This window comes from Lampris incognitus, chromosome 6, assembly GCF_029633865.1.
Source record: "Lampris incognitus isolate fLamInc1 chromosome 6, fLamInc1.hap2, whole genome shotgun sequence".
In the NCBI taxonomy this organism is placed as follows: domain Eukaryota; kingdom Metazoa; phylum Chordata; class Actinopteri; order Lampriformes; family Lampridae; genus Lampris; species Lampris incognitus.
The window spans coordinates 30,671,654-30,688,937 of NC_079216.1; positions in this window are offsets into that span (position 1 = coordinate 30,671,654).

Consider the following 17,284-nt stretch of genomic DNA (forward strand, 5'->3'; position numbering starts at 1 on the left):
GACAGCTACTGAGCGATCCCTGATTCGACACAACTTGAGCTCATCCTCCAAAGGGAGGATTTTTTCCGATTCTGCTTGGTAGAATTGGACTGATGGCATAAAAATTGGAGGTTGCTTAATGGACGGAGGAAGAGTGTCCCCTTTTGTGAGCTCTGTCAAAACCATGCAAGGGGGTTGTGGACTCTTGGAGTAGCTTATTGGAGCTAAAAGATATCAGAATCAAAATCAAATTAAATCTTTTGCCTCATCTTGGGAAAGTGGTGATGGCAGACCCACAATTGGACCTTTTTACTGTGGCGCACTTATGAAATGATGGTGTGAACATGGAACTGAAGACAATCTTTTATCAAAAGATTGATTTGTTTGAACATATTAAAGGTGATAGAGCACATCATAGTGCGCCCTGTTGATGGTGTTTCAGTGAAGTCCTATCTCGAATGAAACTGCATGAAAACTACTAACCAAGTGATAGAATACAAGGGAGATGCTAAGAGAGAATAGTGGTGCAGGTGCAGAAAAAATAGTTTGTCAATTTTCTTACCAATGATGATTATGTTAGTTAAAAAAAAAACACAAAAACTTTAACATCTTACAACAACATATATTTTTATATGTACTCAGACAGAAACAATTGGTACAGCTTGAGACAAAATAGTTTGTGAGTGACTTAGAAGTGAGGCTCATCAGGTGGCACCAAAATAATATGTGAGCCATTCTGGATGTCACCAAAGCGAACTCAACTCAAGGTTGAAGTCAGTGCAGTGAAAGATGATGCGTAATTTGAGACATATTGTTTCCTCTGACTTTTTTGATGGATTTTGTGTGTCATTTCAGCCCCTTTGGATAACAACATAACCTTTTTAAGAACAAAGTTGCACTTAAAAAGATATCAACATTTTATGCTTTTTTTTTACTAGTCACAACATTGTATAATATTTTTAATGAATTTTGGGAATGAGATGTGATAATTTCTTTGCACACAGGAAATGACGCTTGTTGGAGGCATTATAAAAATGAAAGCAGGAATTTGGATGGGTTTTTTTTGTCAGCAATGGACAACATGTATTTTGCTGTAACCTCTGCCACCAACAAAAAGGAAGAAAAAAAACACCCAAAATTCCACGTTCATTTTTATCATGCCTCACAGAGGGAGCATTGTTTCCCTTGTGTGAATAAAGGATCATGTCTCATTCGTTGCAACAGCGCTGCCTGTGCTTGTCACACCAGACCAGCTGAGGTGATAGCAGTGGAATTAAGGTCTCAGTTTGTCCTGTACATACTCCAGACCTTAACAAATGAATAAAATATTACACAAAATCACTTTAAATAGTAACTAAACCCTATACCATTTTAGTGAGTTTGCTGATATCTACAGTTTAAAAACCATGTTAAGGTTAATAGCATGCCAGATCTTGGTAGTCTGTGGTGTTAGCATAGCAGGATAAACACAGCTGCAGCTAATAACATTAATAATAATGGCTCTTGGTTGTAGATGTGCCAAAGAACCAACATTGAAAATTGTTAGTTCTGTCTGTCTGTCTGTCAATAACGATAGGTGTGCTGGCACACCTACTAAATCAGATGGCCCAATTATTCATTTTATTAGTTGGAGCTGTGTTTTATTGGCTGTTAGCTGTGCACCTGCTATGCTAACATCACAGAGTACCAAGACCAGCCCAGCTTGTTTTTAAACTACATGATTTTTATCCTGTAAATGTCAGTTAACTCACTAAAATGGTCTAGGGTTTAGTTACTCCTTAAGCATCATTGCTTGTCGCAAGCCAGTCAGATTTGCCAATATCAGTTGGGCTTGTCGAAGAGCAAGCGCTATGTAATGACCACAGACGAAGGCACAAAAAACTTTGGTGTTTAGCAGCTTCTCAGAAGAAGATATTTTGCAGCTATTATGAGTAATTTCTTGTGCTTGTTCGCCACATAGTATACTGGCTTAAATGGTATATCATTTACTGATGCCCACATTGAATTTTTTCATATTTCAGGATATATTTTCATTTGATTTTTAAAAATGTATAATAATAAAAATTTCAGTGAGAGATGAAATCTTTCAATTTACCCAAAAAAGCTCCTATATAAACTGCGGCAACTATGTCGGTATATATATTGAAAAAATGTCTTAAAGGGTTCACATACCCTATTTCAGGATTTGACAAAAATAATTCAATTCCCGTTCTGCAATTCCCTTCTTCGCCACTGTCGCTGGCACAAACACTCCTGTAGTATACACAGTCACAGCAGCTCTGGGTGTGAGAGTGACCCAGACATTTGGAATCCCTCGCAGCAGGGTGCGATCTCTTTCTGTATTTTCGTTTTCCACATCAAACACTGAGAAACTGGGGAGTGGAAAGAGGAAAAAAGAGACAGAAGGTCATTGAAAGAAAACGAAATGGATCGGCTGTAATGATAACTTCATCTAAGAGAAAAAACGTAAATGGTGCACTGTGAGAAAAGGGGAGATGAAGTAAGAGACAGACACAGAACGAGAGAGAAACGGGGAGAAGGGGACAAAGAATATTTGAGAAAGCTGAAAGAGAAAAACATATCAAAAGAAGTACTGAAGCACACAGATGGAAAGAAGGATATGGGAATGAGGGGAGAGAGATAGAGAGTTGTAAAGAAGGCATTATGTTAAGACTTGTAAAAAAAACATTGGGAATTTTGGTTGAAAACCAATTTGCAACTATGCATAGATTTTTCCTCAACTCTCTTAGGAGTCGGCAGCTTTATTTGTGTATCCCATGCACAGAGAAAGAAATTTCAGGCCCTTGTGACAGGTTCTTTAAAGATAAGTCACCTATTAATCTCTAATCTTTCCAAATCTTTATGTCAGGATGTCATTATGATGCCCCATGGTCCCGACATACTCCACCATATACTGTAATGAACAGGAAGTGAACCCTGACATGATGAGAGGGCTTATTTAGATGAACATTGTGGCAAAACAAACATGGTAAGATCACCTTGATTTTGGTGCATTCTGTGCTAGTTGACAAGGTTCTTCAAGTGCAGTGCCTCTAGTTATCATCAGCACAGGTCTAAAACTATGTGTATTTTTCATTTTGAAGCATTGTGGATAACGGACAATAACACATACCTTCTCAAACATGCACCCTCCCTCTTCTGTCCTTTTATCTCTCTTGAATTTGGATGCCAGATGACATGCTGACTAAAACATTGCTGTTGACTACCTGAAGTTGTTACTGATAGTCCAATTCAGAACACATACGCATACTTGCGGAGAGCTTCAGGTGACAGAGATTAATAGCCTTGGTGACTGACAGAGTAACTTCAACTTCCTCTATGCCACTGTCAACCCCAGGCTGTATATGTGTGAGTGTAAGGCTGTTATTAGAAATATAATTGCGGAGACATTTAAAGTGTTTCCCTCAAGGGCAACTAGCATCCAATAAAGATTTCATACCATGAGAGAAAGGATAAAAGGTGGAGAGAAAGAAACTGTGATAGAGAGGAGAGAAGATAGAGAGTGAAGAAGTGAATTGAGGAAAGAAAGGATCATGGAGAGACAAGAAGTAAACAGGATATGGTGAAGTAGACAAGCCTGAAACAACGATGTAGATTGCAGGGAGTCTATGACTGTATCAACAGTTAGATGTTTAAAAAATTCTGTAGCACAGTAGTCTTTGTAGCGGTAAACTTATTTTTCAATACTCCACCAGATACTCATACCAATCCTTTGTATGCAAATTTTATTGACGATACACTTACTGGTGAAGGGTGCAATACAATATTTCTCAGCAGTATTTCATCAGACCATAATTTCAGTGAAGACATTGTAAAAAAAATGCCCATAAAGCTGTTAATACCTGGTTATTATTTCTGGCTAAAAATCAGGAGCTGTGCAAGACAATGTAAAACACCAGCATAGTCCACAACCAATGTAAGGCATCTTAAATATAGCTCTACCAATATCAACCTTGGCAGGCAGCCATACCAAAATGTGCTCTGGCTCTACCAAGTAACAGAAGCTAAGCAGCCATGGGCTTGGCTAGTACTTGGATGGGAGACCTCCGGGGAAAATGAGTCGCTACCGGAAGTGGTGTTGGTGGGCCAGTAGGGGGCAGTCTTCTGGCTGGTCCTAATAAAAACAACAAATATCAAGTCATGGTGATGGGGACACTGTGCTGTAGGAGATGCCATCCTTCTGATGAGATGTTAAACTGAGGTCCTCACTGTGGTCATTAAAGATCCCATGACACCTATCACAAAGAGTAGAGGGTCCCTTGCTTTCCTGGCAAAATTCCCAACCTGGCTCTCTCCATCTGGCCACCTACTCATCCCTCCATCTAATTGGCTCAAGGATCCCTCCCTCTCCACCTCAAGCTGATGCGTGGTGAGCGTTCTGACACGAAATGGCTGCCGTGCATCACCCTGGTGGGAGCTACACAATACACATTGAGTAGCACATTGGTGGTTGAGGTGAGTTTCCCCCTTCAATGTGAAGTGCTTTGGGTGTCTAAATAAAGCGCTACGTAAATGTAATCCATTATTATTATTATTATTATTATAACCTGAAAAACCAACTACCTGGGAATCAGTTTCCAAGCCACTACTTCTCAAGTATCATTCAGCCAAAAATCCTAAATTAGAGAAGAATACTTGAATTTTGCACCTCAATTCAGCCAATATGTTGACAGATGGATAGGAAGGAGAGCAGCAAGTTTTCTAGTCCCTTTGTTTTGTTTGTGCAGCTGATTGAAAATGAACATTTCATTCACCTCAATGCGAGCGTAAAAAGAAAACTGAGTGCTGAAGATTATAAATGTTGGTAATGGCCAAATTAATTGTCAGATAATATAAATGCAAATGGTATTTGTCTATATTATATTTTGAGGATGGATAGAAATTTGTAGTCACATTTGGATACATGGCTCCATCTATTCAAGCAGTTAAGCTATAGCTCCCATACAAAGATTAATGAGCATCACTACAGCTTCATGGTCAATATTAAATCTTAGCATATGCTATAAATAACCCTGCACTGAATAGGTTCTGGCTAAATTTATGCTTGGTCACTCAACACTTTCAACAACTATCCTTTGACAAAGATAAAGGTTTCGTGCCACATCTGGCAATTATTGCATGCTTTGACAACAGACTCCGTTGTCTCTGTGGAATCAAGATCTATTCTGTTGTCCCGATGGAATATTAAATGTCCTAATGGCCAAACTCAGGGGCTGGACAATATGAAGGGAAAAGTCATTATTTATGTGGTGAGTCAAAAGGGAAAATCAAAAGCAACCAACAATGATTCAAGGATCAATTTGACTTAGAGTCCAAAACAGAAAAAAAATAATATTTCTATTTTGCTGTGTTATGTCACATTAAATCATACCCAATGGGATTTCTTTCTACTCCTATAGCGGTAATTATTTGCAATGTCAAAATGAATGAAATTTAGATGTCTTCAGAATTAAAAAAAAACTTGTTAGCCCCCTTTGTTTAAAGACCTTAAATTGGGCCTGATGATGATGATGTTATGATGATGTACTTTATTAATCCAATGGGAAATTTATCCTCTGCATTTAACCCATCCCAACACACACACTGGAAGCTGTGGGCAGCTGCCGTGCAGCGCCTGGGGACCAACTTCAGTTCTTCTTTCCTTTGCCTCAGTCAGGGGCACAGAAAGGAGTATTAACTCTAACATGCATGCCTTTTTGATGTATTTAATTTTCTTGAGGGATCACACTTGATAATTTACGAGGTCCACCTATGTCGATTTTGACTCCACCTGTGTTCATAGCATGACTGCAAAATAAATATCCAACGTTGGGAGGTCTCCCAACTAAAACAACAGATCAGAACAGTCCTGCTGTAATGAAGACCAGGGGACAGCCCATGAATCTTTGGGAAGAAGTTTTTTAATAGACGAAAAGCTAGAGAAAGTTGTATTGACTGGAAAAATTTTGAACCATCCCATTCAAATAAGAAAGAAAAGAAAAAGCGGCACAGTGGCCCAGTGGTTAGTGCTGTTGCGTCACAGCAAGAAGGTCCTGTATTCATTCCCCCGGGGTTGTCCAACCTTGGGGGTCATCCCAGGTCATCCTCTGTGTGGAGTTTCCATGTTCTCTCCGTGTTTGCGTGGGTTTCCTCTGGGTGCTCCGGGTTCCCCCACCATCAAAAAGACATGCATGTTAGGTTTAATGCTCCTGTCTGTGCCCCTGACCAAGGCAATGGAAAAAAGAACTGGAGTTGGGCCCAGGTGCTACACAGCGGCTGCCCACTGCTCCTAGCTACACAGCTAGGATGGGTTAAATGCAGAGAAAGAATTGCCCCACGGGGATTAATAAAATTAGTAAAAAAAAAAAAAAAAAAAAGCAAGTTAACTTTAATCATCTAGTACTTTAAATGTGTTATCAGTAAAATTTTGACTTTATCACAATAAGTAATGACCATCGTGTATTGGGTGATGGAGAGAGTTGTACACCTCTACCAATTGCAAAACAATAGCTTTGCTTAGTCCTGAAAACTCAAGCTTGCAAATCCTGCATTTTAATCCCTAATTTTTATTTTGGTAAGCAAACCAGTAGAGAGAGCCCTAATGTCCTTCCACAAAACTACAGGTCCCCACACATTTATCTGTGAGGTTTTTTTTTTTTTTATGGAGGAACCAGCAACACAACTCAAAAAAAATCCAAAAAGACTTGCCATTACATGATACATACTGTTCCAAAAGTAGAAGAAAAATTAGCTTTTGAGAGGCGACGAAAACTGCAGCTTTGAAAGCATAAAAACTGATGTCAAGTTGGCCATGCTGCTGTTGGACAGGTAAGGAGCATTATCATTAAATATATAGCGATATGTCATAAGTTATAGCATGCGTAGATATAAATTGCAGTGTTTTACAAAATGATTGCCCTTCATGTGTTAGGTAGCTTGCACAATTGTGAGACATTATTAGCGTTAGTCTTGTAATTTGCACGCGTCCATTGCTCATGGGAACAGTTGACGGTGTTGTTGAAATTCCTACTGGTCGCTCATGATGGTCACGAGTCTGGAGTAACATTTTACTAATGGCACATTTTAAGCACAAAACGAGGAGAGAGAGCGAGAGAGAGAGAGGGAGAGAGAGCACATGGTAATAGCACAAATAAAAATGTGTTATAAGCGAGTTTTAAAAATGTGGAATGATTCAGTTTATCTGATGATCTCATGTACGTAGGAGGCTTTTCCACAGCCTTGGAGCTGCCATAGCAAAAGCTCTATCACCCTGAACCTCAGGATTGCCTGACTGGCAGGTCTGAAGGAACTCACAGGATAATTTGGAGAGAGGAGATACATGGAGTAAGACCATGTAATGCTTAAAAAAAAGTTTTGACTTTAAAACGATTTATATATATCATACTGGGAGCCAGCGTGGTGTTGCCAGCACAGGGAGCAATTTGATCCATCCATCTGGTTCTACTGTGGAGCAAGTCGAGATTGAGACCTGCTTGACAAATTCCAAAATACGGTGATTTACAATAGTCGAGGCATGAGTAGCCCTCCCCAGGTCAGAAATGGACAGGAAATTCCTGAATTTTTAGAAGTAATCCTATAAGTGCTTCCTATGTCCCCCATAATGTACATTGTGTCCAAATATGATTCAATGGACCAAGATCTGTCCCTCCTACCAATCTACACAGCCAGCCAATGGCGAAGTTGTACATAACGGCAGCCAGGAGACTGGGTACAGTACAACTCTTGCTGCATTGCACAGCTCATGGGCTGGAATAAGAGCAACTGTTCAGAGATCAACAATCACTTTAGCACTTCAATTAATTGGCCTCTGGGGGAGTGGTAAGAAGCAAGCCACTTCTGAGGAAAGATAATATTAAGTCACTTCTCGAGTTTGCCAGAAGACTTGTGAGAAAATCCGAGGCCTTATCAAAGATGATTTTGTAATGTGATGAGACTTAAATTGAACTTTTTGGCCTGAAAGCAAAGCACGATGTTTGAAACAAACCAAACACAGCTCAACAGACAGGTAACATCACCCATACAGTCAACTGCAACAGGATCATGGGGTTGTTTTTCAGCAGGAAGGACAGGAGAACTTTGGCTGGAGCCAGCAGGCAAATCCAAGAGGAAAACTTATTTCAGTTAGCAAGAGATAGTATGTTTAGAGTAAACGTCCATGTTGTGACAGAAAAATGGCATAGAGCAGCCAGCAAGACTGGGGAATGGCTTAAAAAGAAGGCTGATATTCTGGGATGGACCAGCAAAGGACAAGCCTTAAATGCAATAAAAATTCTGTGCTATGACCTAAAAATTGCTGTCAATCAAATACTAATGCACTCTATTTAATATTGATATCAGAGTTGAAGCAAATTTTGATTGAGGAACGGGCATTTCAAACTCTAAATGTGCAAAAATCGCACAAACACAGTAAATATCCTTGCTAATTTTTTTTGTGCTCTCATTAAATGTGTTGAATTTATTGTTTATGAGGACACAAAAATATTTCAATGCACTAATGCACCAATATCTTCTAGTATTTATGTGGTAAAGTAAACATAGTGGTAATAATTATTATTCATGACTAAAATAGTCAGTTTTAAAAGAAAGAAAATTTTAACTAAATAAAAAGCAGGGAAAAGTGACTTCTTATGCTGTCAGGAATCCCAGAGGAAGAGAGATTTTATTAAAAACAGTCAGAAGGAACATGGCAGCTTTTCTTTATCTCTCTTACTGTGTCTGTGCTCTTCTCTCACTCATTGTTTCTTTCCCAACCTTCTCTCTTCCTTCCCTGCTTCTCACTCAACTCCAGTTATCCCCTGTAGGATTTACATGTCATATCAAGAATAAACAGCGTTCGCCTCAGATGTTTACCTGAGTAAACAGTTGAAAGTCCAACTTGTCCACGTATATGAGATGGAATAAGAATGAGACACATGCTGTATTCCTGTGTGTTTGTTGCTGTCTGCCTGAATCATCCACCAATTGTTACTGTGCTGTTTGTATATACCTCAAACACTGAGTCATGGTCATTTTAATTGTACAATAAATCATACCATCAAAGTTCCCTTCCCCCTTTTGTATGTTTTGCTACTGATTACTACTATTAACTGAACCATGGACAAAGCTACTAACTAAAAACATGAAAAAAAAATACTGAATCTGTGCTCCTTAAAAAATGGGTTTCTTATTTATCTAACTGCTGGATATGTAGTGTGATAATTCAAATGTCATTTTCTTTAAAAATCATGTCATGAAACCTCAATATAATTTTGGTTGAATGGGTTATGTACACCACATACACATTCCTCTTGTATATTTTAAATTTTTATTTAAAAGTTTGAAAACGGGAAGCTTTAGTCTATAGATGATGCTCTTACTTCAGACACATTGTGGGATGTGGGCAAAGTACTAGCATTACACAACATCCTCCCTGATCCGCTTCAGATTTCTCTAATAAGTATAAGGTACAAAACATAATCAATGTAGTATGAAACAGAGTTTACGATTAGTATAAAGGAAAGATGCTTTCTTTTAAAATTTTGGTAGGGGCGTTCGGGTGGTATGGCGATCTATTCTGTTGCCTACCAACACGGGGATCACCAGTTCAAGCCCCCCATGTTACCTCCGGCTTAGTTGGGCATCCCTACAGACACTAGTGGGTGGGAAGCTGGATGTGGGTATGTGTCCTAGTCGCTGCACTAGCGCCTCCTCTGGTTGGTCGGTGTGCACTACATCCCCCTGACAAAACTCCTCACTGTCAGGTGAAAAGAAGCGGCTGGTGACTCCACATTTATCGAAGGAGGCATGTAGTAGTCTGCAGCCTTTCCCAGGTCGGTAGAAGGGGTGGAGCAACGACCGGGGATGGCTCGGAAGAGTGGGGTAATTGGCCAAGTACAATTGGGGGGAATCCAAAGAAAAAGAAATTTGACATGTTTGCTTGACCATTTTGAGGATCACAAAAGCAATGGTGGATTTTTCAAGGTCAAGACTGGAATCTGCTTATATCTACATTTTGTGAGAAATGGCTTCAATATAAAGTAAAGCCCCATTCCAATATTGCATTGTGTCAAAAGCTGCTATTTCCCTTTATATCTTCAGAATTCAGATTGAGTAGAAAGTCTGATTTGCAACCAAAGATTTTAGAACAGCTTGATCAAGAGATTTTTTTTTTCAAAATATATCAGGAAAACTGTGTGCATTCTGAACTTTATTGATAGGATATACTCCTTTAGACTGATTTCCTTGTAAAACAACTTGCTTTTTTGTTGAAGAGGTGTTTGCCTCTGCCTCTTTGGAGAGACCAATAGCATGAAATTTAGTTTGATCAATAAATATTGCCAATGTCAGAGAAAGAACATACATCACTGGAAAATTTCATAAGAGCAGTAGTCACAGAGTGAGTGTCTCTAAATCCAGATTTAAGTGTAGGTGATAAATTATGGTTTATAGAATATCGCGATAAATTATAAGAAAGATTCCTGTCCATCAATCCATCCATCATCCGTCCATCCATCCATCCATTTTCTTCCTGCCTATCAGGTCGGGGTTGCAGTAGCAGCCAGGCAGGCAGAGGAACCAAGACATCTATTTACCCAACAACTTTCTCCAGCTCCTCTTGAGGGATTCCCAAGCCATCTGGGAGATGTAGTTCCTCCATTGTGCCCTTGACCCGCCCTGGGGTCAAGAATTTGTGGAATACGTTGATTCATAAACTCAAGGCTATTTCAGCCCTCAGTTGTCTCAGTGACTCTCACACAATGAAGATTTGAGGACTTGCCTCTGTTTTTGCAATTTTCATCCTCAGGTAGAACTTCCCTATTTTTAGAATGTTTCCTAGCTTGAACTAATGTGTCGCTTATGTTCAGAGACCTAATCTCTTAAAGTGAACATTGGAGGGCACCCAGATAAGTGTGGATACATCCCAATTTTAGATAGATAGGTCAAGTCAGTTTTTAACTGCTGAATGATATCCCATAAAGTCTGTTGAAAGTTCTGGGTTTGAGTCATTGTAATGTGCAGTGCTCAGATCAAAAAAGTATTTGACTAGTGGCTGGGGGGCAGCAGTGGCTCAGGAGCCTTCATTCAGCAAATGGAAGGTTGCTGGTTTGATCCCACACTTCTCCTCATCTCAAGGTGAAGTGTACTTGAGCAAGTCACTGGACTTCTAACTCCTCCTGATGAGCAGGTTGGCACCTTGCTTTACAGCCTCCGCCATTGATATGCATAATTGTGTAGTATGAATGGGTGAATGTGAGCCATAAATGGTGAAGCACTTTGAGTGTTCTGTTGAGTAGGAAATTGTTAATAAAAATTTGATTCATGAGCTGCTAGAAGAAAAAGATAGAGATGAAGAAACAGGTATGTTTAATAGAGCTGCAACATATCGTTCAATAAGCAGAGTGGAGCTTGTTGTATGGACTCATGTCGCAAGGCATGTCCTGAAGAGAGATTTCACAATATACTTAAAAGTTAACTTCATAGACCCTGCACTGTGCAGAAAGAGGTAGGTAGATAGATAGATAGATAGATAGATAGATAGATAGATAGATAGATAGATAGATAGATAGATAGATAGATAGATAGATAGATAGATAGATAGATAGATAGATAGATAGATAGATAGATAGATAGATAGATAGATAGATAGATCATTTTATTAGCCACACAACCAAGGCCGGTGGAATTTGTTTTTGGTACACTTTACACTCTGCAGCACAATACATACATGGACAACAACAGACACTCCACATATTACGAACAATACAGTTACACAATAACAGAAATAAACATATCAGGCATAACAGGTGAATGGTGGTATTTAGGCCATTGGTGTGTGAGGAGGGGACTATAGGGAGGAATTCAGAGTCCTTATGGCTAGGGGAAAAAAACCGTTTGCGAAGCGTTTGGTCTTAGTTGACAGTTACCTGTAGCGCCTCCCTGAGGGAAGGAGCTGGAAGAGGTGATGACCAGGATGTGAGGGGTCGGAGGTGATCTTTGTTAGCTTTACAGTCGGGTTAGTATGTAGAGATTCAAAAAGGGAAGTGGGTTGCCTATGATTTTGAATGCCTTGTTGACAATCCGCTGCAGTTTTTTCCGTGTGACTGTCTGTGCCGCCGTACCATACTGTAGTAGAAGATGCTATGATGGATTCAATAATGGCTGAGTAAAACAGAACGAGCAGTTGATGTTTGATCCTGTATTTTTTAAGCTGCCTAAGAAAGTAAAGTCGTTGTTGAGCTTTTGCAATGATGTGTTCAGTGCTAATTTTCCACTTCAGGTTATTGCTGATGTATATGTTCCAAGGAATTTAAAAGAGTTGGTGGTGGTGATGGGGCCTCCGTTCATTTGTGTGGGTGTTTTAAGATTCAGCATGCATCGGAAGTCAATAATGAGTTCTTGGGTTTTGGCTGTATTAAGCAGAAGATTGTTGTTTGAGCACCAAGTGACAGCTTGGTCTACTTCAATGTGGTACTGGGTTAGGTTATAGCAGAGTAATTGATCTGCCAAATCTTGCTGTACCTCCTTCATGATTATTATTAATATATGTCTGCACCTCCATACACAAATGAATTACTTTGTAACTTATTTCACATATACCTGACACACAATGCTGTTTTGAAATGGTTGGAAATTTTGTTTTTGGTTGTGTAGCTAGATGTGAGACAAGAATGCTCTTGTGTTGGAGCATCTGAGTAGCGTAGTGGTCTACTCCATCGCCGGTTCGAATCCCCATGTTACCTTTGGCTTGGTCGGGCGTCCCCACAGACACAATTGGCCATGTCTGCAGGTGGGAAGCCGGATGTGGGTATGAGTCCTTGTCGCTGCACTAGCGCTTCCTCTGGTTGGTCGGGGTGCCTGTGCGGGGGGGGGGGACTGGGGGGAAATAGCGTGATCCTCCGATGCGCTAAGTGGGGTAATTGGCCGGATACAATTGGGGGAGCAAAAGGGGTAAAAAAATAAAGAAAAAAAAGAATGCTCTTCTGTTAATTATTACATTTCAGCTCTATTGTATAAAATTGTGCTGCCAATGGTTGTGGACAGTAGACTAAATTGGTTTGCTAACTTTACTGTTAAGGACTTCTACTTCAATCCCTGTTTCCCACAGTTAAATAAGATATTGTGGTGACCCATATCTATATAACGGGAGACATTCACCTACGAGGACGGTGTACCTTTAAGGGAAGAGGCGAGGGGTCAGATAATGCACTTCCGCTTCCGGTTCAGAGTTCAGTATCGTTGTCTAAATGTATGACATGCTAAGTTGGAGCTAGTAAACTACCTCGACTACGTCTACTCTCACGTCTCCTGTCTCGTTGTTTTCCAACTCCACATTGGTGACCCCGACGTGATCGAACTACTAATACGAGTATGTCTGACAACGAAGACGCCGGGAATAATGCTACCGCGGTACCCGTTCCCGACGCCGGTGCTAACAACATGGCTATTGCTAACGCTAGCATTTACGCCGCTACTGTGAAGCTACCCGACTTTTGGCAGCATAATCCACGGCCGTGGTTTCAACATGTGGGAGCCCAGTTCCAGCTGAGAGGGATAACGAAGGATGCAACGCAGTACTTCCAGGTAGTGGCGGCGTTAGACGCATCGACAACGGCGCGAGCAATGACACTGTTGGAAGCTCCGCCAGCTGCTGGCAAGTACGATGCTATAAAGACATTCCTCCTGAAACTATTTGAACTGTCGGAGCTGTAGAAGGCAGACCGTTTACTGTCCCTGAATGGCCTCGGCGACGGCAAACCGTCTGAGTTAATGGAAAAAATGCTGTCTGTGCTGGGATCGGCTGATCCGGCCTTTCTTTTCACACACATTTTTCTGAGGCAGCTCCCCGCAACTGTACGCACAGCACTGGCCAGTTCTCCTCTCGCCGCCTCCAAGGACTACCGTTCTCTGGCTGCTGAAGCAGACAGGGTTTTCCTGGCCAACCGGCAACAGTTTGTGCATGCCCTGCTACCCCACAAGACCGCCCCACCACCACCTGTGTACGACTATATGGACACCGCGGCTGCGGTGACAGCCCGCCGCCAACCTGACGACGGGCTCTGTTATTACCATGCCAGGTTTGGGGCAAAACCAAAACAGTGTCGCAAACCCTGCAGTTACAGGGTTCAGGGAAACGCCAAGGCCGGCGCTCGTTAACGGCTATGGGCGCCGGCCGTGACTGCAAGCTGTTGTTCATCAGAGACTCCTTGTCGGGCCGGCGGCTGCTGGTTGACTCTGGCGCTCAACGCAGCATACTACCAGCACAAGCTGTGGACACGATGACCGACAGTCACGGCCCCCCGATGGACGCCGCCAACGGCACGTCCATTCGGACGTACGGTATCAGACATGTGGACGTGTGTTTTGGCGGCCGACGTTTCGGCTGGGACTTTGTGATGGCTGCTGTATCCACCCCGCTCCTAGGTGCGGATTTCCTCTGTGCTTTCAACCTGCTGGTGGATGTTAAAAACTGTCGCGTGATTGATGCCGTCTCTTTTGCGTCATACCCCTGCACGCTTGGGGGGGGGGGGGCTGGAGCGCTGTGCCTCGCTAACACACTCTCCACCGGGGATCCATACCAACGCCTGCTCGCAAATTTCCCCGAGCTCACCACAGCCACCTTCTCACTGTCGCGTGATTGATGCCGTCTCTTTTGCGTCATACCCCTGCACGCTTGGGGGGGGGGGGGGCTGGAGCGCTGTGCCTCGCTAACACACTCTCCACCGGGGATCCATACCAACGCCTGCTCGCAAATTTCCCCGAGCTCACCACAGCCACCTTCTCCTCGGCGGTGGCCAAGCACGGCGTGGAACATCATATCACCACAGTGGGCCCCCTAGTTTACGCCCGGGCCCGACGCCTCAACTCGGCCAAGCTCGCAATAGCCAGGGAGGAATTTTCGACTATGGAGCGCCTCAGCATTGTCCGCCGTTCTGACAGCCCGTGGGCTTCCCTTCTTCACATGGTTACTAAGGCCGACGGGGGTTGGCGCCCGTGCGGGGACTACCGTCGCTTAAACAATGCCACGACCCCCGACCGGTACCCCATACCGCACATACAAGATTTCTCTACCCACCTGGCGGGCGCTGCCATCTATTCCAAAATCGACTTAGTGCGGGGGTATCACCAAGTGCCGGTCCACCCACTGGATGTCCCAAAAACGGCTGTCATCACACCCTTTGGGCTCTTTGAGTTCTTACGTATGCCTTTCGGCCTTAAAGGGGCGGCGCAGACGTTTCAGCGCCTTATGGATTCTGTGCTCCGTGACATGCCATTTTTGTTTGTGTACTTAGACGACATCCTCGTGGCCAGCGCGTCGGCGGAGGAACACATGACGCACCTCAGACAGCTGTTCGACAGGCTCAGCGAACACGGCCTCATCATCAACCCAGCTAAGTGTCAGTTCGGGGAGTCGTCCATCACCTTCCTTGGGCACCACATCACTCCACAGGGGGCCGTTCCCCTCCCTGCCAGGGTTGTGGCTGTCACCATGTTCCCCGCCCCCGCACTGCACAGTCGCTGAAGGAATTCCTGGGCATGGTGAAATTTTATAACCGTTTCCTGCCCCGTGCCGCCCACATCATGCGTGCCCTGTATGAGGCCCTGCGGGGTAAGAAGTCTAAGGACGAGCTGGACTGGTCTTCGGGGATGGACGAGGCTTTTGTGGCCGCCAAGACCGCGCTGGCCAACGCTGCGCTGCTAGCTCACCCATCGCCTGCCGCCCCCATAGCCCTTACAACGGATGCCTCCGACTACGCCGTGGGGGCCGTGTGTGATCAGTGGGTGGGGGGGGGGGGGGGGCTGGCAGCCGTTGGCGTTCTTCAGTAAACAACTCCGTGAGAGCGACCGCAAATACAGCACCTTTGATAGGGAACTACTGGGTCTCTTCCTCGCAACCAGACACTTTAGGTTCCTATTGGAGGGCCGACAGTTCACTGCTTTCGTGGACCACAAACCGCTGACGTTCTGTATGGCCAAAACCTCAGAACCGTGGTCTGGGCGTCAGCAGCGCCATCTCGCGGCGGTTTCCGAGTTTACCACGGACATACAACACGTGTTGGGCAAGGATAACTTCGTCGCCGACTGCCTTTCACGGGCGGTTATTAACGCCGTTCACTTGGGACTCGACTACGCCGCTATGGCAGCGGACCAAGCCAAGGACGCGACCGTTCAAGACTACCGGTCGACCCCTACGGCGCTACGGCTGGAGGACGTGACGTTCGACGCGGCCAACACCACCCTCCTCTGTGACATCTCCACCGGTCAACCGCGCCCCCTGGTGCCTACTTCCTGGCGGCGCCGAGTTTTCGACACCGTACACGGCCTTTCCCACCCGGGAGTGACGGCCTCGACCAAGCTGGTGAGCGTCAAGTTCGTTTGGCCTGGGCTCCGTAAGGATGTTAAAGCCTGGGCCGGCTCGTGTGTGGCGTGCCAACGCGCCAAGGTGCACCGCCATACCAAGGCCCCTTTGGCGCCGTTTGTGGTTCCCGAGAGGCGGTTTGACCACGTCAGTGTTGACCTGGTGGGTCCCCTGCCCCCCTCCCGTGGTTATACGTTCCTCCTCACTATTGTGGACAGGGCCACCAGGTGGCCAGAGGCTATTCCCTTGTCCTCCACGACGGCAGCAGGGGTAGCACGGGCGTTCATCGGCTGCTGGGTGGCCCGTTTCGGCACGCCGGGTGACATCACAAGCGACCGGGGCTCCCAGTTTACCTCGGAGCTCTGGACGGCGGTCGCTGAGCACCTGGGGGTGAAGATCCACCGCACTACGGCGTACAACCCGCAGAGCAACGGACTTTGTGAGCGGTTCCATCGGGACATGAAAGCCGCTCTGCGGGCAAGCCTCACTGGCTGCGACTGGATGGACCGGCTCCCGTGGGTCATGCTCGGCCTACGTTCGGCCCCGAAGGAAGACCTCCAGACCTCCTCCGCTGAGCTGGTGTATGGCCAGCCCCTGCGGGTTCCAGGGGAGTTTCTTCCGGATGCTAAGGCTCCCTAGTCGGCCGCCTCTCACCTCAGTGCGTCCCGGAGCGCTGCCGGTGCCTTCGCTCCCGTTCCGATGTCTCAACACTGCCTCCCCTGGTCCTACGTCCCCAAGGATCTGCCATCGGCGAGGTACGTCTTCATTAGGCACGACAGCCATCGGTCCCCGCTGCAGCCCCCATACGACGGGCTCTTCCGCGCCCTGGAGGCGGGGGATAAGAACTTTGTGGTGGACATGGGGGCAGGCCAGAGCGGGTCGCTATAGACCGTCTCATGGACATTGGGGAGCCAATGCAATTGGCCCTACCCCCGCGGCGGGGGCGCC